This window comes from Tamandua tetradactyla, chromosome 23 (genome assembly GCF_023851605.1).
Source record: "Tamandua tetradactyla isolate mTamTet1 chromosome 23, mTamTet1.pri, whole genome shotgun sequence".
Taxonomy (NCBI): Eukaryota; Metazoa; Chordata; class Mammalia; order Pilosa; family Myrmecophagidae; genus Tamandua; species Tamandua tetradactyla.
The window spans coordinates 14,665,064-14,692,643 of record NC_135349.1 but is presented as its reverse complement, the minus strand read 5'-3'; the positions used below and the strand labels follow the sequence as shown (position 1 = coordinate 14,692,643).

The 27,580-nt window shown below is 38.3% G+C and overlaps 1 protein-coding gene and 1 pseudogene across 4 annotated transcripts in view; one reads left to right on the top strand and one right to left on the bottom strand.

Moving 5' to 3' along the window:
- Positions 1–27,580, bottom strand: part of AUTS2 (activator of transcription and developmental regulator AUTS2) — a 1,196,629-nt gene that overhangs the window by 922,462 nt on the left and 246,587 nt on the right. The window lies entirely within an intron of this gene.
- Positions 3,705–4,856, top strand: LOC143667784 (KRR1 small subunit processome component homolog pseudogene; annotated as a pseudogene).

Sequence of the window (27,580 nt, the reverse complement as noted above, 5' to 3'; positions counted from 1 at the left end):
GTCCATGATCAGAGGACTACCAGAAATCTTGAGGGGAAAGATATTATAACCATAAGACCAGTTAAGAGGTTAAAACTGTGCAGGTGACATATAATAAAGATCTGAACAAGGCAGGTAGCAAAAGAAGTGACAAGAAATAAGAAAAATTTGGTGGCTCATAAAAGTCAAAATAAGGGAGAAATAGACAAATATGAATCAAATTTTCAGCTAGGATGACACAGAACATTATCACAGGGACTATTATCATAAAGTAAGAATAAAGAAGAAATGGGAGGAAGGCACATGTTATCCCACATTCATTAACTCTGAGGTTCTAATAAAATTTCCAGACAGAGATAAATGGATATGGGGTTGGGAAGAAGATTTTTCATGGAAAATAAAAACTGGAGGATATTAGTAGCATTTTGGATGATACACATAGTTGAGAGCTGCAAACGAGAAGAGTGTGTAAAACAGAACTCACATTGGTGTGCAATATAGGGGTTAAAAAGCAAATGACGCCAGAAGTCTTGACACAAGACATGGATAAAGAAAAAGAAAAGATGTGATGTCAAAAAAGTCACAAAAAGAAAACATTTCAAGGAGAGAAACATTCCCCTTGGCAAACATTTTGCCAACGGGGAAGAGGAATGAGAAAGGGTCCTTTCACTAGAAGATTAGAGGATCTCAAGTGAGATTTCACCCTTAGCACATCAGTGATTGTGTGTTTGAATCTGTGGTGAACCCCAGAAAAGCCACATCCTTTAATCCTCATTCAATATTGCTGGGTGAGAGCATTTTGATTGTTTCCATGAAGATGTGACCCACCCAACTGTGGGTGGTAACTTTTGATTAGATGATTTCCATGGAGGTGTGTCTCCACCCACTGAAGTTGGAGTTGCTTAATGAATCCTTCGAAAGAGGAAACATTTTGGAGAGAGTCCCTTTCGTAGAGCCCAGACGCCACCATGTTCGCCATGTGCCCTTCCAGCCGAGAGAACTTCATCTGCCTTTTTTGAACCAAGGTATCTTTCTCTGGATGCCTTAAGTTGTACATTTCTATAGACTTGTTTTAATTGGGACATTTTCTCAGCCTTAGAACTGTAAACTAGCAACTTATTAAATTCTCCTTTTTAAAAGCCATTCTGCTTCTGGTATGCTGCATTCCGGCAGCTAGCAAACTGGAACAGTGACCAGGATAGAGGCCACCTGAAACTGAGGGCCTTGACATTTAAAACATTCACAACACAGAAGTTACAACATAAAAAACAGTGACTCAAAGTACACTGGACATAGGCTTGGGCAGCATCTGGAAATATGCACATTAATCCAAGCATCAAAGAGCATGTGGCCCAGGCCCTAAGCCTTCTTTTGCTTTGCAAGCTCTCTTCCACCTCCCCAAACTCTCACTCCCCACTCACTGCCTTCTCCTGTCTAGAAGTCAGTCATCACTAGTTTCAAAAAGCATTGCATACAATATCAATATAATCCCTTTAAAAAAAACCTGACATCCTATAATATTCCACATTGAAGACATAAATCTTTCTGTTCATTCATGTCTGACTGTAAGTAAAAAGAAAAAGAAAGAAAGAAAGAAAGAAAACGAAGATATATGAACTTCCTATCCACCCTGCGGGATATTTGTAATACAGAGTGTGAAACTTACATAATGTGTATACGAAAAAGCAGATGGATCTTCCAATAACTGAAATACGATCCTACACAATTTTTCCCTCCCCCACTACACTTTTAATACACTAGTACCCTCGTTTCTTTTCAGGAAATATTCTCTTTTTATACTCAACTCTCATATATTTAAATTGATCATTTGCATCACAAATCACAGCTTCAGTGCCAACCCAACAGCATTATGCAATTTACCACATGGCACCTGGCATTAATGCTCCTGCTATCTGATTTCAGGAGACATTATTTCAAATATTGTAGATAAAGTATGTTTTTCCTCTCAGCATACAAAGTGATAAATGGTTTGCAAATAAATGCACAAGTCTCCACTTAGTACGTCAATGAGTAAACAATGCTCCTGCTGCTGTGGCCCCTTTTATTATTTGAATTCTACAGAAACTGTTCTGCAAGCAGCATGGCTGCAAGATGACATCTGTGTGTTCATTAATGCATCATTTCCTCTGCACAGAAGCCCTACAACTGAAATTTAATTCTAATCTTTAATTGAACAAAATTGCTTTCAGATGACAAATTAAGAAGAGGGAACCACACCCCAGCACAGGGCTGCACCAAGGGCAAGCTGGGTCAACAGCATCATCTCTTCTCCAGCATGGAGGAGAGCAGCAACAAAATATTGACTGCGAATTGATTTGCTCACTTGGCTGCACTTCAGAAGAAGAAAAAAATCAAAAGAAAAGGAAACAATTTGCTTTATTACAGTTATTTCTTAAACAAAGTGAATTTGGGAGCATTTGAATTTAAAATTTCATAATAATCTCCCCAATGTTGAAAAAAGTATGGGTTACTGGAGATGTGGCACATGTTCAACATTTTGTAAATCCTGGTTTTAAAGACAGAAAGATGCATTTGGGTTTAAAAGCTCTAATTCCCAGTGGGAGCAGTAATTGTTTTGCTGGGGACTATGATTCCATCTCTCCTCTTCCTGGGATCAACACCAGCCAAACTCAGTGGTTATTGAAAGATGTACAGCAGAGTGCAAGCCTGAGAAACAGAAAGTGTAGCTCCTGAGCAAGGAACCCAATGCAGAAAAAGAAAACTGTTTGGTCAGCCCCTCATCATGCAAATGGACTTAATGGAATTATGATGCTTTTTATCATTTCTCTGTGACTTCATTTCAGTGCACCCCAGATGCACTCAGGCTTCTTGGTGTGGAGAGGCATGCCCACAGCCTCCCCATCACTGGGGTAACGCTGCTACACTACTCAATGCAGCTATGGCTATAGACTCTGCAATTAGATGGAAACTTGGTCTAGATTTTTTTCTTTAAGTTGTGCACATGGGCACACATAGATTCAGACTAATTACTGAGGACACAGTTTCTGTCAGTGGTACTTAAAAATTTGGGGAATCAAAACCGTGACCATATGAGAATTTGATAGACATAACTGAGTCTTAGAGAAATGCATACAATTATTGAACTTTGCAGATCCCCTAAAATCGATCTCTACCTTATACAGTTATATGCATACACAAAGAGATCCATTTATGCGCACACACATGTACAGAAACCTTCTCACCCCAGAGCTCAGCTGTATGTGGACAGAAAAAGTACCTTTATAGTCGAACTATAGTTCGTAAGCAGACAGTCTCAGAAGTTACTTCACTAATGAGACAACCTTCTGGCTCAGGATGCATTTTCCAAGCATCCTTTTAAACTGTTCAGTTTGGCAGCAACAGAAGAAAACAGGACCATTCATTTCACATCAGGATTCAGATTCTGCCCTCCAGATGACCTCAGACATAATCCTTCTATATTTTCATATCTTTATGAAAGGAGCACTCATAAAATAAGTGTCTTATCGGAAATAGTGTCGGGTGAGAGTTGCTGCTGGCTGGGTCACAATGCATCTGGAGCTCACCTCTAGTAGTTGGATCTACCAACACAGCTCCCCAGTGATCTTTAAGCTTCCCTTCCAAAAAAAAAAAAAAAAAAAAAAGATCTATAATGTTTCAAAGAGAAAATGGAAAATGTTTCTCTAAAGAACTGAGCCAAAACCTCAGGGCAAAGCAATTTAAAAATGGCATCTTCCTCAGTAAATGGGTTAGCTACAATGTCTGGGAAATCTAAATTTCAAAACCAAAAAGCTGAAGCCGGAGGACCAAGATAAATCAGAACGCCTCACTGTTCCTGATGGTTGGAAGGAACCAGCCTTTTCCAAAGAGGATAATCTCAGAGGACTCTTGGAGGAAAGGAATTTTGCAACTTTGTTCCCAAAATATAGAGAGGCTTACTTGGAAGAATGCTGGCCATTGGCACAGAAAGCCTTGAACGAACATCACATTAATGCAACTCTGGACCTGATCGAGGGCAGTATGACTGTTAACATAACAAAGGAGAATTTTGATCTACACATCATCATTAGGGTCAGAGACCTAATAAAACTTTTAGCAAGGAGTATTTCATTTGAACAGGCAGTCCGAATTCTTTAGGATGATACTGCACATGACATCATTAAAATAGGTTCTTTAGTACAAAATAAAGAAAGGTTTGTAAAGAGAAGACATAGGCTTATCGGTCCCAAAGGATCCACACTAAAGGCCTTGGTACTCTTAACAACCTGTTACATTATGGCTCAGGGAAACACGGTTTCAGTGATTGGACCTTTTAGTGGCTTAAAATAGGTTTGGAAAGTAGTCTCAGATATTATGAATATTCATCCAATCTATAACATTAAAACCTTAATGATTAAGTAAGAGTTGGCAAGAGATTCTGAATTAAGGTCACAAAGTTGGGAAAGATTTTTGCCACAGTTCAAACACAAAAATGTGAATAAACGCAAGGAACCAAAGGAAAAAACTGTTTAAAAAAAGAAGTATAAACCATTCCTACCACCACAGCCAGAAAGTCAGATTGATAAAGAATTGGCTAGTGGTGAATACTGTTTGAAGGCAAGTCATAAAATGGAAACAATAAGGCGAAATAAGCAGAAGCTCTCAGTAAGAGATAAGAAGAAAGAAACAAAGGTTTTAGTCCACCAAAAGAAAAATCAGCTGTGAAACCTAAGGAAAGTTCTACTGAAATTAAAATTGATGTTGCTGCCATCAAGGAAAAGGTTAAAAAAGCAAAGAATAAGAAACTAGGAACACTTACAACTGCAGAACTTAAGCTTAAGACAGAAGCACATGAAAAGAAGAAGAAAAAGAAAAAGCAACAGACCAAAAAAATCTGAACTAGGGCCTACGAAATTAATTCCTTTTGTAAAGGATTTTGATATCTGAGGACATTAGTTGTCTTATCTAAAAGAAATAATACTCTGGTTTCTTTTTTCTGAGTTGTTTTTGTTCATAAAAATAGCATTCTTTTAAAATATAAATTATGGAATTCTCCAAGTGTTTTTTGAAAACTTTTGTACTAGAAAATGGTATACATGTCTTTGCATGTGTTGCACCCAGTGTTTTCCAGGCAGGTTTTGCCTAAACATGATTTTAGAAACACTTCTTTGGGCTGTTTATATCAAGATTTTGGGGATGAACTGTTTAGCTTTTGTAACTATTCAGAAATCTAATGGCTGATGCATTGGTTAATTTTCAAATATAATCATGTCCCAGCATTTGGTTTTTAGGGAAAATAAATGCAAATTTTTCAGTGGGAAAAAATAAATAAACAAATAAAACAGGGCGGACTATGTAAGGGGCCATTGACAACTACAAAATAAGTAAAAGAGATTATTGGATAGGTTACCAGGAGCTGGGCTGGGGGTTGGGAATGGGAGTTAATGCTTAATTTGTACAGAATTTCTATTTGGGTTGAATCTAAAGCTTTGGAAATGGATGGTGGTGATGGTAGCACAACATTGTGAGAATAATTACTAGCTCAGAATTATATATGTGAACATGCTTAAAAGGGAAAATTGAGGTCATACGTGTGTTACTAGAATAAAAATGAAAACATAAAACATAAGACTGGACAACACTATGAACCCTATTGTAAATGATGGACCATTGTTAAAAATAGTACAATTATAAAAATGTTCTTTAATGAATTATAACAAATGGGCCACCCTAGTGCAAGGTGTTAATAGGGTGGTATACTGGGGAAAAAAATAAATCAATTTAAACTATGTTGAATACATATGACAAAAGAGAAGTAAGAGGAAGACGACAAAATCCCCAGGTTTAAATAATCTCTTTTGGATCACTAACCAGATAAGAATTATGTTGTGATATCATATAATGTGGTGAACCTAACAAAATAAGACACTGTCCCAGCTCTTGATGGATGGAATTAACCCAATTGGCTGTATGAAAACCTCCTTCTATTCTTATGATTTATAAAATGTTCTATATAGGTTCTGAATAATATTTCCAGGACATCAGCAGGAATTAGCCCTTATTTAAAAAAGAAAGATCACTGGGCATATGCTCAGGACAATGCTGGAGCCTCCAGTGATTGCCTTATCCTAAGTGATAAGCATCTTTTCCTGTGGTTCCAGTATTTTACAACTGTTGATAACTGATAACAGTGTGAATGATTCTTGTCTACATACACGCAAATAACTTTTGCCTCCTGGAGGAGCAACCATTCCCAAATTCTGAAATTCACTGCACTCATTTGTGGATGTATTTCAACATTCCTTTACTCCATATCAATTTGTGGCTCTTTGACCCCTTCTTGGAACCTCCTGTAATATCAGCATGGTTCCCTCATTATATAAATTAAATCTTTGACATATGCATATTTTATATCTGTATGAGTCATGATTTTACATTTTTAAAATTGTCCTTTTCACAGTTATTTAGGATGATATAATTTGAGTCCAAGAAAGAAGAGAAACTTGTATTCCTGCTACCATCTAGTGACTTTTTATTCTCTCTCCCCTCTTCTTCTCTTTGGTTTTTGTTTGTTGTATAACTTTTGAAAATCTCTAAAATGCCTTCACCCATACTGTTCTAGTCTGCTAGCTGATGGAATGCAATATACCAGAAAAGGAATGGCTTTTAAAGAGGGGAATTTAATAAGTTGCTAGTTTACAATTCAAAGGCTAAGAAAATGTTCCAATTAAAACAAGTCTATGGAAATGTCCAATTAAAGGCCAGGGAAAGATCCCTTGGTTCAAGAAGGCCGATGAAGTTCAATGTTTCTCTCTCAAGTGAGAAGGTACATGGCAAACACAGTCAGAGTTTCTCTCTCATCTGGAAGGGCACATGGTAAACACGGCATCATCTTCTAGCTTCTTCTCCTGGCTTCCTGTTTCATGAAGCTCCCCAGGAGGCATTTTCCTTCTTCATCTTCAAAGAGCTGGCTGATGGACGCTCTGCTGTGTGGTGCCGCAGCATTCTCTGCTCTCTCTGAATCTCTCATTCTCCAAAATGTTTCCTCTTTTATAGGACTCCAGTAAACCAATCAAAACCCACCCAAATGGGTGGAGACACGCCTACCCTAATCCAGTTTAACAACCACTCTTCATTGGGAGACATCTCCAGGGAGAAGATCTAATTACAGATTCACATTACATACAGAATTGAATAGGGATTATTCTGCCATTTTACAAAATGGGATTTTGATTAAAACATGGCTTTTCTAGGGTCCATACATCTTTTCAAGCCAGCACACATACCATCTCCACTCAATGTTCCTCCCTGATCAGTTCCTTACAGCCAAATTTCACCTGTTCATCCGGGTCCTATATAACTTTTCTCTCTCTCATGGTGTCTTCCTATCACACAGAAATTCTGCCATCTCAGATCTTCAGCATTCCTCCTTAATCAATAATTACTCATTTTTGGTTTTAACATCTCCCTGTGCTTAGGTTTTAACACTCTTCCTGTGCTTAAGTACTATTGTTAATACAATTAATTTATGTGTGTAAGGTCATTAAAATGTTAAATTTTCAAAGGACAGAAATGGTGCCAGAATCTCCCCATTGGTGTTTGGTCACATAGCAAATGAGTTAGTGCTTAGTAAATCACTTGCAAGCTGTACTTTAGTTGTAATATCCATAGTTTCTCATTCTTGTGGGTATTAATAAATTAAGCTGACGTTTTCCCCAAAAGCAATCCCCAAGGCAATTGTGTACAATGAACACACTCCGCTAAAAAGTACTGTAATATTGTGCAATAGTTACCTCATTTCAAACTAAACCTTCAAGGACGAATACAGGCTCTAGACCAGCCTTCACAACCAATCATGAAACCCAAATTTCTTTGGGTCACAGTTTCCCCAAAAGTTCAAAATTGGGGATTGGATCAAATAATCTCTAAGTAGTCTTCCCTTTCTAGCATTCTGAATTCTAAAGAACACCTTTTGAAGGTGAAAAATGAGTTAAGGAAACAGAGTATCCTTTCCTGAGAAACTGTCTTTAATGTTCACAGCAGGAGCCCCAAATTGTTTCTTTAAGGAGTGTTAAAAATTCAGAACCAAACCACATGAGACTACTAACTTGTTTACAGGCAGAGGCATACAATTCAAGGAAGCAGACTCATGTTCCACTAAGTCAAACACAGCAAACCAACTCTATCACTAGAGTCTAAACAAGTTATCCAGCCATATTTGGAAACCAGGAGGTCAAAAGAATAGCCTTGATGGTCTCCCATCTCCTATCTTTCCCCAGAAATGAAGAAGCCTGTGATAAGTCTATATAACCCACACTTCAGGACTGGCAATTTCAGGAGACTCCAAGGAAAGCTTCAGAGATATTAAGAAATAATCATTTATCTGAATTAGCATTCCACTCCAGATGAGGTAATTAATTAGGCAAAAGAAAACAATCCTTAGTACTTTACTCCGATAATTAACAAACGTTAAGTCTGCCATTGGCAATTTACTACACTGGGAACAGAAATTTTCAATTGTTCAACCTCAACCTGCAAGCCTTTTATTTCTTTGCAAGCTTTTTTCAATAATCCTATATCAGCTGACATTAAGCAAAGTACAAAAGCAGTGGGGCACTGCTCAAGATGCTTACTTAACCTTTATAACTGCAAGATGGTACAATGTGTGCATTTTTCAAAGTGACAGGCTGCTTTAAAGAGAACAGCCGTAGAGAAGAGAAAGGAGCACTATGTCCACCCAAAATGAGAATAGCATGCCCCTATTTTCCCAACCTCCATGCAGCATACTCCCATAATCCTATGTTAATCTCTGCACCAGGAAACAGCCAAAATCCATTTATAGGTCCTTCCCACCCCCTCCTACAAATCAAAGGGAAGGACATACTGAATCCTGCTGTTTTATTAACTCAAAGCCTTGCACAGAAATCTGCTTAACAGCTTCATCTGGGAACAAGCTTTTTTATTATTATTTTTAAAAATAAAGCTGCATTGCCGATGAGGTGAAGTTAGTTTGGGGTGTTATATTAGTTAAATTTTCAGTGAGTCAGTCACTCGATTTTAAGTGTCATATCCATTATAATGAAACACAGGACTTTAATAAAATCACAAGATAAAAATCTTTTGAAAGAAAAGTGGTCTCTGAATAATTAATATTATGGCAAATATGTGACAATTTTTTTTTTAATAAAGCAGTTGATGCTGCAAGAACTAACACTCAGAACCTTCTGAACAAGACATTCTGTGGAAACTGGCACCTAGCTCTCAGCCAGTCAAGAACACAGAATGCTTACTTTAATAAAAAGTCAACATTTTTCTGGATTTAGATTTATGGGGTGGAGGTGGGGGGTTAGGCAACATATATATTTGACTCTGCAATAACTCTTTACAAATAAATCTAAAGCACAATAATGATGGGGGTGGTGGTGGGGAAGATGAGGAGAGGAACAGGGCCAGTGACAGACGAACAAGCTCTGGAAGCAGGAGAGAAGAGCAGAAAAAGAGAAATGCCAGTCACAGTCCCCTGGTAAATTGTGATTATGCTGTGTGGGTGGATGGAGTAGGAAAAAGCCAAGAGGTAACTACAAAACTATTTGGGTGACAGTTACATAAAGGTATACATATGTGAAAAAAAAATATATATATATCAAGCCATACCTTAAGATTAGTGCATTTCACTATGAATTATACCTCTCTAACTAAAAGAAACATTTCAGAAAAACATTCTTTTCAATCCCTATTCCAAACAGGGGTGCTCCAGCCTTACCATTTAGAGATCATCAGGGTATAGCGGAAAGAACATCAAACTGAGCCTCAGAACAACATCAGGCTCTGTCCCTCCTTTCCTGGCTTAGGCCCCGCCCTTCAAAAGGAGATGAGTAATCTAATATATACGGTCTAGGGTACCCAAACTAGCAGCTGATCCATTCTTCAGAACGATGTGTTAGGCAGGAAAAACATCCTTTAAGATTTCTGAACTTGAATGGTTCTCTAGTCTCTCATGATCTCCATACACACACCTTCTCCACCTTCACCCCTACTGCTTATACTTGTCCAATTCATTCCCTAACGCTACCTGCCCAGCCCCAGGAAACATGCGAGTTTGGGAGCCCTTGCCTTAGACCCTCAGTCATTGGCGGACCTAAAATTCTACGATTTAAAGTTCAGCTACTTCATTAGTCTTGTTTTTTTCATTCTGGCTCAGATAGGTTTAACAGAACAGAGGAATTTAACAAAGTAACATTAGACCATTTCCTTGAAGTGGAATTATCCAATAACAAATACCCAGTATAACCCCGCTGGGCTGGCTCTTGAAGTTAACTAGCTGGTTAGAAACTCTTTAGCTAGTTAACCAGGCATGCTGACATCATTCCTGTTCTCCTATATCTACAAAGCAGGCATCCATAAGAGATTAAGGTTTAACGCCTATTTGAGGATAAAATAAGGATGGGGATGACTAGAATCGACAGCCCCAAATAGACCAACATGTCTAAGAGCAAGGACCTCTGTCAATTACTAGCATAGACTCTTCTCAGTCTGTCAGCTTGCCTGATATTTCACCATATTCTGAGGTCAGTTTCCAGGATGCATAAAAATAAAACTGCCCTGCAAACCAGAGACGTGGCAGTTAACTTTTTTTTTAATTTAACAATGAATCTGAGTATAACCAATACAAAAGCTCTTATATCCACTTTGTCTCTTCTTCTCTACTAACATCTTTATTTCTACTTCTTTTTAAAAAAGCTTTAAATAAGTCTAAGGAGATTTTCTACTAAACTATTTTTAAACCTGCTTTGCTTCTTTTGAAGGCACATCCTCAATTTTTTTATCCAGCAGTTAACAGCTCTTGCTTTCATCTCATAAATGTTGATAATGACTGTCTTGACAAGGCTCTCTGCATCAATGAGCACAATATTTGGAATGATGAAGATGCTTCAAGTATGGACCCTTTCTAAATTATATTTAATGTAACGATCCAATTCACTTGGAAACTGTGACAATTTCCAGGAAGTTAAGCAAAGCAGAAGTAATTAGTACCTACATGATGTCCAGTTCTGTACAGTGAGCTGTCAGAGTGAAGAGAAGAGAGTAAATCCAAACCAGTATGTACCTAGATCAATTCCTCTTCACCCCAAAGACTTAAGTGTTCTAGTTTGCTAGCTGCCGGAATGCAATATACCAGAAACGGAATGGTTTTTAAAAGGGGTGATTTAATGAGTTGCTAGTTTACAGTTCTAAGGCCGAGAAAATGTCCCCATTACAACAAATCTATAGTAATGTCCAATCAAAGGCATCCAGGGAAAGATACCTTGGTTCAAGAAGGCCGATGACGTTCAGGGTTTCTCTCTTAAGTGAGAAGGCACATGGCGAACACAGTCAGGGCTTCTCTCTCAGCTGGAAGGGCACATGGTGAACATGGCGTCATCTGCTAGCTTTCTCTCCTGGCTTCCTATTTCATGAAGCTCCCCAGGAGGTGTCTTCCTTCTTCATCTCCAAAGGTCACTGGCTGGTGGACTCTCTGCTTTGTAGTGTTGCTCTCTCTGAATCTCCAAAATATTTCCTCTTTTATAGGACTCCAATAAACCAATCAAGACCCACTCAAATGGGTGGAGACATTTCATCCCCTAATCCAGTTAAACAACCATTCTTGACTAAATCACATCACCTAGGGAGATGATCTCATTACAGTTTCAAATATACAGTATTGAATAGGAAGTTTTCTACCTTTAAGAAATGAAATTTATATCAAAACATGGCTTTTCTTAGGGGGCATACTTCCTTTCAAACCAGCACACTAAGGCAGGTTTCGTGGCTTCCCTTTGAAGCTTTCATTATTCAAGGACTGCTCCCAGAAGCTCACGTTCCAGTATCTTCACTTCTCTTTTTCTTTTGGACCTTGCCTTCTGTTATCACCCAACTGGAACACCACAAGGGAAGGGAGAAGGTAAAACTGCATACATTCTTATCTCAGGATGAAAAAGGTTCAGAAGGGGAGGCCTGTGGCACTAATGACAGTGACAAGATTTAGGACTTACCTTGGACTTTCACAGAAAGTGAGAAAGAAAAGACCTTGACGGTCATCAAGTCCAACCTCTGTTTAACAGTTGAGAGGGACTGAGAGGAAGAGGTTATCTCAATAGCCAGGACACATGAATGAGTTTCAGCTCAGACTTAAACTTGAAAAGCAGAGCAAGACAAAGTCTTAGTTAGACACCTTTTGAACATCATCTACATACACACACGTATTTTACCATTACTGATAACCCCATTCTAAGGCACTGATATCAGGTGATTGTCCTGACAGCAATTAAGGCTTTTGCTATCCTGAAAGTATAAAGATGATATTTTGGACTAATCACAAGCAGGACATGCACTCTGTGCTATTTCTTCAGAAGTGGTGGTAATTCTCACTGATTTAGTCACACATTAAGTCCTTTTTTCAGCCACTTCTGTGAGAAGGCTCGCTGGGGACTAGTGAAAAATGTAGGTGAAGAATAGACCATGGCTCATCTGACCCCACACCTCTAACCCAAGTGCTCATGGAACCAAGACAATACCCATGGCATCATCAGATTGCCCACAAGGAAATGTGAATAGGCCTGAGGTAAGCTGAGAATTCACTCCTGGGCTTGCTTATGGGCTTGATTCTCCCTTTATCAGAGCCAAACAGAAAAATCCCTTAATATATCAGTGCTATTCCTTATCACCCAGAAGATAAATCTTATCAAACATAGTCCAAAAGTACAAATTACAAGTATTGAGAAACAACAAACACATCATCAGTGTAATATATAACATACACCAGTTTTATGCTATTTTAGAACTCAATCAATGTCAACTACTATGGTCTTCATCTCAAAGGCTGCTAGGTGAACTTCTAAATAATAATCTATTTACAGGACAGCTAAAAAAAATTTTTTTTCAAGAGCTCATCATGACCTTGCTTTCCTCCCTTCAAAGTATTAAGGAAAAACAATTATAACCTGCCCTATCAATAGTAAGAGGAGCATGGCTTTGCACTGTCTCAAATTAGGTTTGGCAGGCAGGCTAGCACCACACCTACGGCTGGGGACTTAAGACAGCAAAGATGTGCAAGACCTTGTTTGCACAACATTGTTAAAACAGGCAAATAAAAGCCAACATAGAGAAATAATACCTCTTGGGGTTCATTTCCAAGACTGCCTGTTTTGTTATAATGCAACATGCAAGATGGATTTCATTAGACATTCCAAAGGGATTGCTAGTTGGGGAAGGAGAGGAGGAACCCTGTCAGAGAACATCTGAAGAGACTGCACACGTCTGCCTCCTGACAATTCCATCACTACAAGGTGCCCAAGGCCAAAGGAAGTAGGCAAATGATTTAAGGATTACTATGCACACAGAGTCTCACTGAATTGAATAACAGGAGAAAAAAATAGCTCATGTGTCCCTTTCTCTGTGTTGTGGAAGTCCTGGTTTTTTTAAAATAGTAGTTCCTTGAAGAGCATAAAACGTGAGTCTCAAATCCTTGTTCACCCATGTCCTCTCTGCACAAATGTTCCAATACATCACAGGGCAGGGGCACCAACAACCTAGGGAGCCTGCAGAATATTCCAGGGCAAGCAATCAGTCAACTGAAAAAACTGTGTGTTCTGCAGAAACAAGGGTTACAACAAAAATGATAAATCATAATTAGATAACATCTTATTGTCCACAAAACACTTTCATACATTATTTTATTAAATTCCTTCATGAGTAAGCTTGATACAACCTGTTACACAGTTTTAAAAACTGAAGCTGAGTGTAGTTAAGTGACCTGATCAAGGCATGCAGCTAACTAGTGCATCCAGGCCTTATGAAGCTCAAGCCCATCATGAGATGAGAGAGCTAGAAAATGAAGCCAGTAAAAACTGTACACTCCCAAACCTGAAGGGCTTCCTGTTCATAATACAAAAAGGAGTAAATGATGCCATGGTAAGAGACAGAGGAGGGACTGTAAGAATAAAGATTAGCAGTTAAGGCATTAATTTTAAATAATAAGGATTCAAGAGATCAGCTAAAGACTGAGGGGAAGGAACAGAAAGGCCCCATCAAAGTATGCTTTGGAGGCACCAGGCCTGCCCTGGAGAATCTTCCACTGGTGGGGTCAAGGCTGAAGGAAGGAGTCCAACAAGTGAGTCACTGGTTCAGGCCTATGTAAGGAGGCCACACAACCAGAGCCCTGGAACAAAGGAGTCCAGCTTGCCCCCCAATGACTTAACCCATTTTATAAGTATTCAGGTAAGTGTCAGGGGTCCTTAGGAAGGACAACAAGAAAACGAGGCATGTAGAAGAACAAACTATCTAAAAACCATACAGTGAGGAACAGCTCAAACAACCTGGAGCATTTGGTCAGGAAATACAGAGAGAGTTGATTTATTCTCTCTAAGCCACAGTGGTTTACCCACAAAACTGATTTTGTCTCAATCCACAGGAAATAATGTTTTAAACGTGAGAGTCATCCCACGGTGAAATCAGCCAACCCAGGGTCCCCAGACCTTGCCGTCCCTGAAGAGCTGAAACACAAGCCAGTTTACAAGTTCCTGGGAGTGATGAAGCAGAGGGCACAACACTGGACAAACAGGCCTCCACAACTGGAGTACATAATTTTCAGTGCCTTAGGCTCCTTTCAATGAAAACCAAAACAAAAGACCTCTACCTACTGGAAGATATTACAAGTCAAGTCTGGCAGCTAGCCTATGACCAACATTTGAAACCTAGAAAGCTAAGAAAGCGATGCAGATTCATGTACCAAATCATAAACCTTTACTGCGTTCAGCTAGAGAGGAACTATTTTAAGTGCCTTGTTTACAATCTTGAGTTGAGAAAACTGAAATCCTGTGAAATAAGAATCTTGGAAATCTATAGGGCTGGAATGAAATAATAAAATTAAAGAAAATCAATACCACTACCATTCATGTCACCCCAGCAGACATCAACAAAAAATATGATTGAGATGTGGTCCAGGCAATGAAGTAAAAAGAGCCTGGGATTTCAAACTAGGGAGACGAGCTTTAGTTCTGCCTCTATCACAACAGGTGGGAAAAGTTACTTTGCCTCTATCAGTTTCAGTTTTCTCACCTGTAAAATTAGCAGTTGGGCAAATGGATCTCTAAGGGCCTATCCAATAATAAAATTCTATGGTTCCACAGAAAAAAAATAGAAAATATTAATTTCCCAACAGCAAGATGAGTTTAGTACTTAGTTTATACATGATCTTTAAGCTTTGTTTTGTTTTGAAGCCATTTTCTTCTAGTCTTGGAAGTTTCATTTTTCACAGATGGAGCACATCTGAGACAGTGTGAGACAGATTGCAAACCACAAACAAACAAAATTACACTGATGACCTGTGACTTGAAACATTTCTAAGAAAGATATAACCAAAGTCATAGAACAATCACAAAGCTTAAAAAAAAAACAAAACAAAAAAACAAAAACATTGTTTATGACTATCCCCAGCAATTAGAACAGTGATTATCACACAGTAGTCATTTGATAATTTCTGAATGAATCACTCAATCACTTCTGCAGAGAAGTCAGAAAAACATCACTATTTAAACTTTCAAAAATAAAATTAAAGTGACAAAAAGATGAATCAATTCAAACAATAGTCACACTTCTTGACCGCACCTTAAATATTGCCAGAAACACACAACACATTTGAAGATAAAACCACAATGGTACAATAAGAAAAGTAATACTGGATAAAATCTAGGTAATAATTTTCACTTTTTATTGAATCAAAAAAATAAAATGCTTAAGAATTCTGACCGGGCTCTAAACAAAAGAACAGAAAGCTCCAAAGAATTAAGCCTGATGAAATACTAGATAGACATACACAAGAAGTTAAACGTAATGGTTAAGAGCAAGATCTTTCAACTCTAACACCTACATTCAAATCTGAGCTCCACAAATTACTAAGTGTCCTTAGCAAAGCAACTTTTTAAAGTCTCTATTTTCTCAACTGCAAAATTGGGATTACAACACTATACCAGGAAAAATTCAGAAAATCGCTGAAAAGCTCTTAAGAACTACACTGCCTGACCACTGGAAGGTGCATAATAAATGGTTCAATACTAACAATTTTTATTAGTTTATTCCAGTTGCAAACCATAAGTCTGAATAAAATTTCTTTATGGGACATGTAACAGAAGGAGGGAAGAAAGGGGGGTATGTGTCAGGTAAAAATAGAGACAATACATATATTTTCATTCCTTTGTGGGAACCTCATAAAACTTGTAATTCTTACTCTGGAGCAAGTTGACTTCCAAATACCACTTAAGAAGAATAACGTGCGTCCATATAGAATTAAAATAACCACTTAAGAATAATAACGTGAGTCCATATAGAATTAAAATGTCTATTCCTCTTTCATTTATATCTCACTTAAGCATTATGTCAATTTTGGACTACAAGTACGCCAATAATTATTAGCAATATTTTAGAAATAAAGAAATAGTTTCAGAAAGGTTACTTCCACTAAATACAGCAGAAAAACCCTGGTTGTTATATATATAAAACAAGTGATTTTTAACAAGGGTACAAAAGCAATTCAACGGAGGAAAGTCTTTTCAACAAATAGTGCTAAAGCATTTGGATATTTACAAGTGAAAAATGAACTTCGGACTAAACTTGAAACAAAATTAACTCAAAATGGATCAAAAACCTAAATATTTAAAATGCAAAATTACAAAACTTCAAGAAAACACAAAAGCACAAATCTTCAGAACCTATGGCTTAGGGAAGAGTTCTTAAGAAACAAAACCAAAAGCATAATGCATAAAAGAAAAATATGATATTTGGACTTCGTCAAAATTTAAAACTTTTGCTCTGCAAAAGGCCCAGGTAAGAAAATGGAGAGACAACCTCCAGATCAGGAGAAAATATTTGCAAATCACAAATCTGGCAAAGTTCTCATATCTAGACCATATACGAACATTCAAAAGTCAACAACAAAGAACACCAAACAATTCAATTAGAAAATATTCAAAAGACATGAAGAGACATTTCCTCAAAGAGGCTGTGTAGTGATCAGTAACACAAAGAAAGATGTTCAACATTACTAGCCACCAGGGAAATGAAAATTAAGGCCACAAGGAGTTATTATTACACACCTATAAGAACAGCTAAAACGAAGTGCTAATACCACATGCTTGTGAGGATACTGAGAAACAATCTTTCATACACCACTGGTGGAAAAAGCACACTGGTACAGTTACTCTGGAAAACAGTCTGGCATTTTAAAACATTCAACACACATTTACCATGTGACTCAGCTATTTAATACTGGGCATCTATCCCAGAGAAATGAAAACTTATAGCCACACAAAAACCTGTAAATATCTGTTCATGGCAGCTTTATTTGTATTAGCCTAAAACTGGAAACAATCAAAATGCCCCTCAATAGGTGAATGATCACGCTGTGGCGTATCCCTACCATTTAATACTACTCAGCAATAAAAAGGAGTGAACGACCCATACAAAAAAACAAGTTATATGGATTATCAAAGCCATTATGCTGAGCAAAACAAAAGCCAATCTCAAAAAGTTATAAATGTCTGATTTCATTTACATAACATTCTTGAAAAGGCAAAATTATGGAGATTAGTTGTTATCAGGGGTTAAGGATGGTAGAAGGGAGGCAGGCAAGTGTTACAATAAAGAGGTAGTGTTAGAGAAGCTTTATGATAATGGAATCGTTCTGTATCTTGATTTTTGTGGTCATTACACAAATCTATACATGATGAAAGAACATAGGACTATACACACATTCTACTTGAAAGACCTCTCTGTACTATCTTTGCAACTTCCCATAGATAATCAGTTAAAAAATAGAAAACTAACAAACAAAGAAAAGGAAATAGATTCAAAGAAACTAACCAACTTGTCATAGGCCACAAACTAAGTAGCCAATAGATCTTGAACCCAGGTTATCTGAACTCTGTGTTGTGACTGTTTTTCTCTCTACCAAAAGCAATGACTCGGGTGCATTCTCACCTCAAAATCACTTAAATAAAGCCAATGGAATTGAAAAGAGAGGGAAAATCCACTTTAAATGTAAACATAAAAGTCAAATATAATAGGCTAACACAATTTTGCAGACAGGTGAATGTCAATCATGTTAGATGTATAGTTCACCTGAGATTCCTTCCCTAAAGAAAGTTTTTAAGAAAAAAAAGGGTGGGGAATTGGGGCTTGTATTTCACAGACTCCTTTGAGGTGGAAGAAAAATGTAATTCAATAAATATTGCTTTGGAGATGCACACGGAGCAGCGACCAATAATAAAGGGTTTAACCTGGGAACATTCTAATTCATATGACTGGTTATAGGTATTTCTCCTAGGTACCTGAGGTTGTTACTGCACTTAGGAGGGAATGGACATCAGGCAAAGATAAACTGCTGAACCCCTCCCTCCCCCTTCCCCGATTAGTCACAAGCCCTTAAAAAGAGAACAAACATTTAATTCCCTTGTAAAACAGATGAATGCTTTATAATTTACTAGCAGCTGCTGGCAGCCACGCGCTCTGCTCTCATATTCCTATTAAGCAAGCTGTGGCTGATTTATTAAAAGCTCGGATACATCAAAACAAATGACTGAGGCATCATTATAGTACTATTTACAACCCCTTAATGGGGTTATGTGTAGGGGCAATGCAGTACAAACTACAATCAGCGTCCTTCTGTTAGAAGGAGAAGCTTTCCTTGGATGAGAGCTGCCATTCTAAGGTAAAAAGACTCAACCATGGTGAAGAAGAGGGGAGTAACATACCCCTGTGAGGGAATTAGGGCCCCTATGGCCCTAATATTTGTGATTAGTTCTAACAGCTTATAGAACATGGTACAGACGGCTGCTCTGTCTATTCCGTGCCTTAGTTTCTCTCTCTGTAGAATCACAAGACTCTTCCCTTCTGCATCTATTACTGCCCAAGATAAATCTGGTGGGAGGGGGAAGGCCAATGGAGGAAACTTAGGGAAAGAAGTGAGAAATAGAAAAAAAAAAAAGATGACATAATATTTGGGTAAGACTAGTGAAGGAGCAGAGCTGTATTCAGATTCTAAGGATAAGGTCACAGTAATGTCTCTGGAAGTTTAGAGACCTTTCTCTGTGTACCTCTCTCATTTGCGGCTCTTTTCTCACTCTCATGCTCAAATGTCCTTTGCTCAGCCTTTTGAACCCAGCTCCCCTAACAAAGTATGATATGAGTAAAAACTTGCCTCCAGTATCTTACATCTCTAGTATGAAAATAAGCTCCTAGGTCCCCAATTCCTAGGACATCAGCCTTTTGAACCACAAATCTATCTGGAGGCAAGGAAAAAGCAGAGCAGTGTAGCAGGCAGAATAAAGAAGGCCAAATGGATCCTCAGAGATGTACTGGTGCTGAGGCACAAATATGGGCCCTGCTCTCTATGACAGAGGCTATCAGTGAGCAAAGAAGATGTTATACTCTGAAATCATCACTCTTAGTATGAAATGCCAAGTCTTCACCATGATTACAAGGACATCTATGAGTTGGGGCCCAGCTATCTCTCCACCTTCATCTCCCACCACTCTTTTTTTCCTCAGTCTGCTCCAGCCACATTCCTGTTCCTCAAACACCAAGTTCGGTCCCATCTCAGGGCCTTTGAACTTGAATGTTCAGAAAGATGTAGATCAATGTCCTAAACACTGAAGGAAACTAGGCTGTGTTGATATGGTCAGTGAAATGGGGGGATTTGTTATGTTATTTCTTAAATGTTCAAAGGCATGCACAGAAAGCACAACATGTACTACTTCTGTTTAGTTTTAATTAATAATTTGGACACAAAGACATGGCTCAAACCTCTCACTGGATACAAAGATGACTATACAAACAGAGAGAGTGATTTCTTTGGCTGTCAGGGACAGGAGTGAGAAAAATTTTCATAGCCTAAGGCAAGGCACTGAATCTAAATAGATAAAAACTGATGGAGATGAAGTAAGCTAAAACATTCTGTTCTAAAACCCAACTACATGAGTACAAGATAGGGAAGGGAGAGGAAGTTAGGGGGAATGAGAGAAACAGAAAAATGTCATAAGTTTCTCTGCAAGAACTTTGGCTCTGCCATCAAACTGCCTGAATTCTAATCCTGCCTAGAGCACTAGCTCACTACACGATACTTCTCTAATTACTTAACTTTGCTCCATATTATTTCTTCATCTATAAAATGGGAATGAATAACACCTCGACTGCTGTGGAGATTAAATGAAATAATACTTATAAAGGGCTTGGTATAGGAGTCGGCACATAGTAAGCGCACAAAAGAGGTTAACGATTACCAATATTATGGATATGAGCCCACTGCCAGGCATCATTTAATGAAGATGGAAGTGACTAAAGGAAGCAGATGAGAAGTAGTCTAGTGTCCCAATTCCCTGCAAAGTCACCTTCCAAAAATCATCCATAGGAATTCAGTTTACTACAAATCCAATCAAAGCCACAGAGTAACGAGATTGCCAAAAAGAATAATGTGACCTTGCCTTGCATTAAAAGAGTCACAGGAAGGAGACCAGCCAATTCTGTTTTCTCTCAGACCACACCCGACAATGGCATTCTGTGCAAGTAACAGTATGCTTGGAAGTAAAATTTGTGCAGATTATACTGGCAAAAGGCAATAATAAAAACATAATCCCAAGCTTTAAAGAAATCATAAAACTTGGGAGTGAGAAGGGAGGAAAGTAGTCATTTAATTCACATACTCGTTATGTCATGAAGCAAGAGAGACCTATAACAGTGACGTTCCTCACCATGGGCATCTTAAAAGAAGGATGTGCGTCAATTATTTTTATCTCAACTCTCAGCCCAGAAGTGAACTGTCCACAGTTAATATCAGAACAGAATGAAGGTGCAGGCCACCTCCCTGAGTTCCAGCAGCACAGTCAACTATATCAGCAGTTGGCTCTGATTGCTTTCGTGAAAAATGGATAAGAGGTAGCATACAGAAGAAATAATCTGGGAGCTTTGGAATCTCAGCTCACCTGCTCTCTGTCTAGGGTGAGTACTGGCCCACCCCACATGGTATTAATCCATCAGTCCATCTTTAGAAAATTGGGCCATTCCTTCATTTGCAAACACTCCATCCTATTGTGATTCCTCTAAGCATAGGCCAAAATTATCAACTTTCCTTTTCTAACTTTGCTTCTGATTCATGCCAGTATGGCCACTTAATAAAAGCAAGGAAGAGCTTAAACACCCAGGGTAAAGCAGGCTTAACACACCTTTACTTCACACACAGAAGGCTCACACAAGAGTATCAGCAGGGCAGAAATACCTATTCCTTCTGTTTTGTGAATAACAGAGTCCTGAGTTTATATGTGAGACAAAGTGGCCAGCCTCGGGGAAACAAGAATGATTACTTCAAGTCAATCATGGTCATCCTGATTCTCTTTACCAGAGACTAGTCAAGGGGGGTGGGGGGTGGTGGGGCGGGGACAGACAAATGTGACCTAAGTTTGGTCAATGGGATGTGAGTGCAAATCTTCTGTAGGCTTCTGGGGAAAATCTTCCTGTCTTATGATGAATAAGTACCAGGAAGACCCTGTTTGCTCTTGGCACTCATTCCTTGTTTTGAATGCTGTAAAAGACATTATCCTTGGAACTATGGCAGCCATCTTACTGCCAATGAGGTCACCAGCGCGAGACTGAAATCTAACATTATAAATGCAGACAGGAAAAAAGGATGAACAGAGCTTGTATATTTGAGCTCTTGGACCAATCCTAAGTTCTCTTATCTCCTGACTGCTTTCAAACAATAAATACACTTTTAAGTTTTAAGACGCTGTTAGTTGGGTCTTCCCCAATCCTTTTATAGCCCAAAGCATTATGACATGATCCTATTTGTCCATTTTATAAGAATGGGGAAAATCAGTTTCTAGGAATTTAAATAACTTTACAAGGTTCAGTGAGGCCTCTGTGCACTGTACATGTTGGGTAATATGTCACACAACTCAGGGTCAAATGGAAGGAGCTTGGGGGAACTAAAATTCTCCAATGCGAGGACTAAAATCCACCCATAAGACTAAAGCAATCCAACATTCCAGTGTGCACTAACCAACAACAGATCTGGAGGCTGAGGTCCCAGGGGCACAGCTTGTGTTCTTGAAAATCCCTGAGTGTTTCACTTAGTCAAATATTATGCTTCTGCTTTTTAAATATTTTCATTTAAATGTAGATTTTGACCTTCTCTCCAATGAAATATTAATATGAGTATAAAATATATATTACTCATCATCTGAGAAAGGGTCTCTTTCCAGTGTCTGTCATGTTTCCTCTCTGCTGTCTTGGGATGACTTCTGAAAACCATGACAGTTTTATCTGCAGAGACCATCTCTGTCATAAGCCTCACTGAGTGAATGAAAGCTAGAAGACCACACCTACTCAGATGCATTTTGGGTTTGTGCATGTGTGTCTGCTTAATTTCTTTCATTCGGTTTTCAGTGAGATTGGTTTCCTTATAGCAATAGCCATTTAAGGACGGGGTGAGCAAAATGAAAACTGTCTCCAGCAATACAATACAAAGGAAAGGTTAATTTCATTTGAAATATCTCCTTTCCTAAATAAGCAGACTATATTAAGATTAACTGGGGTTTCTATTTCTTCCTAATAGCTGCAGCCCATTAAATAGAATGGAGGATTTTTTCAAAATCACAAATTGTTCCACTCACTCAGCTTTATGGTCTTCATTATTCAATCAGCCAAATGATGACTAAGGGAACAAGTAGAGCAACAGGGATTGGCCAATTGTGAATTTTCCCCCATTTATTTCTCTTTTCATGCTTAATAACTAATCACTCTAACATGATACAAAGATATTATTAAATAAACTACTTCGAAAGTAAAACTGTCCCTAGCACATTGTAGCAGTGACTGCCAACGTAAAAAGGAGATTGTATTCACAAGGTAAAAGATCTGGGTTGAGGTCTTATGATACTTTGGGCTGTGTGCATCCATACAAATTATTTCATCTCTCTGAATCTGTTTCCCCATCTGTGACGATTAACATTTCATCTGGTTCTCTGTGATCAGGTCAACCAGCAAATGTCAGACTGCTGCTCTACCCTGTATCATCATGCCCATTAATTTTTTATTTATTCACTCACCTCTCTTAGCTTACTACTGTTATTTGTTGCATACTTGCTATATTGCAGACACTGCATCAAGCCTACAGTGTTGAATAACACACACATTATCTTCAACGGATTTCCTAAACTTCGATTTCTTGCATATACCTGTTATAGAAGAATTGTACCCTAAGAACAAATACCTATGCAGTCTCTCCCCAGATTCTCATTACTCTCCATTCTAGAACAAAAGTCCCTAGACTAGTCCTGTTACCTGAGAAACTCATTTTATTTGGCTTACCTCTTATGATTTTCATCTAACACACTTATTTTCACCCATCCACAAGGTATTTACTAACTACCTCTTGCAGGTCCACTGGGAGAGTTGAAGGTCAATGGCACTATTCCATATTCCTCTCTTCCAAGCCTGGATGCTTCGCTGGAATCATACCTTGTGTTACCACAGACAGACATCCCTGAGGCACCTAACAGTACAGTTTTATACCTCTCTGAAGTTCTGGACTGGGGTGGACAGTCAGCAAAGGGCCAGCCAGCAGAGTTTTATGCCATGTATCCATTTCTATGCTCATGTGTCAAAATACCAGAATCAAGTCCAGCTGCTGAGATCACAAACCACATGTTCAAACACTTAACCTTAGGGTCACTATAGGAAAAGCCCCACTGAAAATCCATGCAATACACCCAAAAAAAGTAAACTAAGGGAGAGTCACTGGTATAATCAATGGTTTAGGGTGGAGAGTTTGAGCAAACTAAACTACAATTGAAATTCTTTCTTTGAAATCTCCAACAGCATCATTGGTCACAAAGAGGAGCAAAAAACATTCTACACACTTCCATGATCAAAAATTAAATATCCATTTTTTATGGAACTATTAAACTTTACCACCAGGGAAACCCCTGATACAGTGTCAAACATTAGGGACACCCAAATCAACAGGCCAAGTCCTTGATCTGGAGGTTTGCTCTTGTGAAGTTTATGTATGTAGCAGAAAAGCTTAGCCTACCTATAGGCATACCTAAGAGTTACTTATGGAGGACCTCTTTTGTTGCTCAGATGTGGCTTCACTCTCTCTAAGCCCAACTCTGCAAGTAAAATCATTGCCCTCCCACTTATGGGGCACAGGACATCCAGGGTTGAATGTCTCCCTCTCCAGGGATGAGTCTGGCCCTGGTGCCCTGTTGATCAACAATGCAATTCTGACCAAAAGGGGAAAAGAAGTGCAACAAATAAGGTATCAGTGGCTGACAGAGTTCAAACAGAGTTGAGAGGCTACTCCAGAGGTTGCTCTTTCAGAAGCTTCAGTTAGATATTGCTACCTATCATAACTTGCCAAACCCCAACCAAAACCATTCCAGCCAATCCTAAAGAACATCTAGGGCAATATATAAGATTCTACAAAGGTTCCATGCACTAGAATAACTTCCCAGAAACCTACAACTTCCAAATGGGCCCCTGGACAAGATAAGCCCTGAAACTTAGAGTGCCCAGCCTCTCCAGAACATCAGTCAGATCCATCTCCCTACCCCACATTATTGGCAGCCCCTTTCAACATGAAGAAATTAGAATGGGCATGGCCCAAATACCCCTAAAGAGTGGGAGAAAGACCAAAGGTGATGGTGGAGTTATACAGAGAAGGTAGAGTTTAACAAATGGTTATGATAGCTGAACCCTTATACTGATATTTCTTTTAGTCTCCAGTGTTTTAGAGCAGCTAGAAATAAAAGCCTAAAACTGTGGAATTGGAACCCATACCAAACTCTGAAATCTGTTTTACAACTAACTGTTGCTATGTGCTTTGAAATGTATTGCTTTTTTGTATATACGTTATTTTTCACAAAAAAGAAAAAAAAGTCGATTGCATTGATAGAAAAATATTTATTCCTTCTAGCCTTCAATGTTCTGGAGCAGCTAGAAGGAAAAATCTGATATGATGGTATGATAGCCCAGGACAAACTCTGGTATCTGTCCTGTAACTACTTGTAGAACAGTGCTTTGAAAATTAGTACTTTTTTCTTTCTTTGCTTTGTATATATGTTATACTGCACACAAAAAATTTAATATTCACTTTAATCACTCTTTCATACCATCAGAATAAGCTATAAAAACTTTGGATTTTCTAAAATATCACATCATTTGAAGACTTTGAAGGAAATTCTTAAAGAGGATGTTTTAAACAATAACAGGTTCAATATCTGTTAATGGGGACATGTTTATCTGGTTATGTGTTGGATACAAAATGAACTCCTATCCAATGTTTCATTCACTTCTTTGCAGGCATTTCTTTAAGCCACTGGATTTTCCTTTCCAAATCAAAACATAATTTTGAGATATTACTAGATTTCTAGATACATATTCTAGATTGCATTCTCAAACAGGGATGCATGAATGACCTAAAATTCTCAGAAATTATATGCAAAATTTTACATGAATCTACAACTTTCACGAGTGCCATCATCTAAAAATTCGAGAGCACTCCCGTTTTCTACGCTAAATCAATAACATTACTAAATGAGATAATGGCTCTTAGAATCACCAACATCATCACAAAAACCAGTATAAATAAGCATTTAGTGTGCATGAAGCATTTATGTGCTGCGCCCTGCAGCTATACAGGTCATATGCTAAAGAGGTATCTAATAACCTTAACAACATACTGTGGTAAATATTATTATTACTACACCTATTTATTATACATTAGGTGTATTATTATTACACCTATTTTAAACAGTTGCTGTTATTTGAGAAAATTTTCAAACATATTGAAAATTTGAAACAAACACCAATATGTCACTATTTAGACTCAAAATTGCTAAAATTTTGCCAAACTCACTTTACACACTCAGTTTTCTCTCTTATGGAATCATATAAAAGTAAATTATGGATATTATGACACTTCATACTAAAACAAACCTCCAAGAATAAAGACATTCTTCTAACACAACCAGAATACCATTATCATACCTAAGAAATAAGTAAGAAGTTCCGAATGTTATTTAATATCTAGTTCATATTCAAATTTCCACAACTGCCCTTAACAATTTTACAACAGTTACTATTTTCAAACCAGTTCCAATCAAGATTTACCCACTGCATTTGGTGGTTACGTTCCTAAATCTCTTTTTATCCAGAATAGTACCCCCATAATTTACCTTTTCATGAGGCTGATTTTCTGAAAAGATCACACAGACCAGTTATCACGGAGAATGTCCCACATTCTGGATTTATCTGATTGCTTCCCCACAGTGTGGATTATTTTGTTTCTCTAACCTTGTGCTTTCTGTAAAACCGACTAGATTAAACAGTTCTGGCAAAGCCATTCTTCATGTTACACAGTAGCAGGAATGGTACTGCCATACTGTCAGGCTACCTTACTGTTAATGATGCTCAATTTTGACCACTAATATATCAAAAAGGTATTATCTAAGGTGCTGATAGACTATTCTTTGATACCATTCTGTTCCCCAACATTACCTAATGGTTATGCCTTCTGTTGATGGCCCTTGCCTGAATCAAATTATCTCACAGAGGGTTGCAAATGGTCATATTCTAATTCTATGTTTCCTTCTATATTTTATTTGTTGGCATCCTTTTTGTTCTAGTTTGCTAGCTGCCGGAATGCATCACACCAGAGATGGCTTGGCTTTTAATAAAAGGGGATTTATTTTGTTGGTTCTTCAGAGGAAAGGCAGCTAACTTTCCACTGAGGTTCTTTCTTACGTGGAAGGCACAAGATGGTCTCTGCTGGTCTTCTCTCCAGGCCCCTGGGTTCCAACAACTTTCCCCGGGGTGACTTCTTTCTGCATCTCCAAAGGCCTGGGCTGAGCTGCAAGTGCTGAGATGAGGAATGCCGAGCTGCTTAGCAGTGCTACGTTGCAATCTCTCATTTAAGCACCAGCCAATTAAGTCAAACATCACTCATTGCAGCAGACACGCCTCCTAGCTGACTGCAGATGTAACTGGCAACAGATGAGGTTCACATACCGTTGGCTTATGTCCGCAGCAACAAGACTAGGTATGCTCACCTGGCCAAGTTGACAACTGAATGTAACTAACACACTTTTGTAAACAAGAGCTTTCCATCATCAACCAGAGAACTAGTTTCTCATTAAAAAGCAAGGTCAATGCTTAATTTCAAAGTCTTAGAATACAAAGTTGGCATAACAGCCAATTTAATGGCAGCAAGTCTCCCTCCTCCTCTCCCTCTCTCTCATTATTAGGAATTCATGGATTTTTCTTTGTTCAATGTTTTACTTTCAATTGCAGTCATTCTCTTAATGTTCAAATTGTCTGAAATCTGACCAGTGGAAGCCCTGTCAAGCTGTGGAGCCCAGGGTTCTTAACTACGACATTCATTACACTGATGAGAGCTGAATAAAGCTACATGAACTTGCTTAATCTTAGCATCCTGTGGGCTTCACAATGTTTCTCCTAGTGGAACACTTAAGAAGTGTGTATTTTTATGAAGTACTTCCTTTATAGATAACAGACATTTTACATTAAATAAATG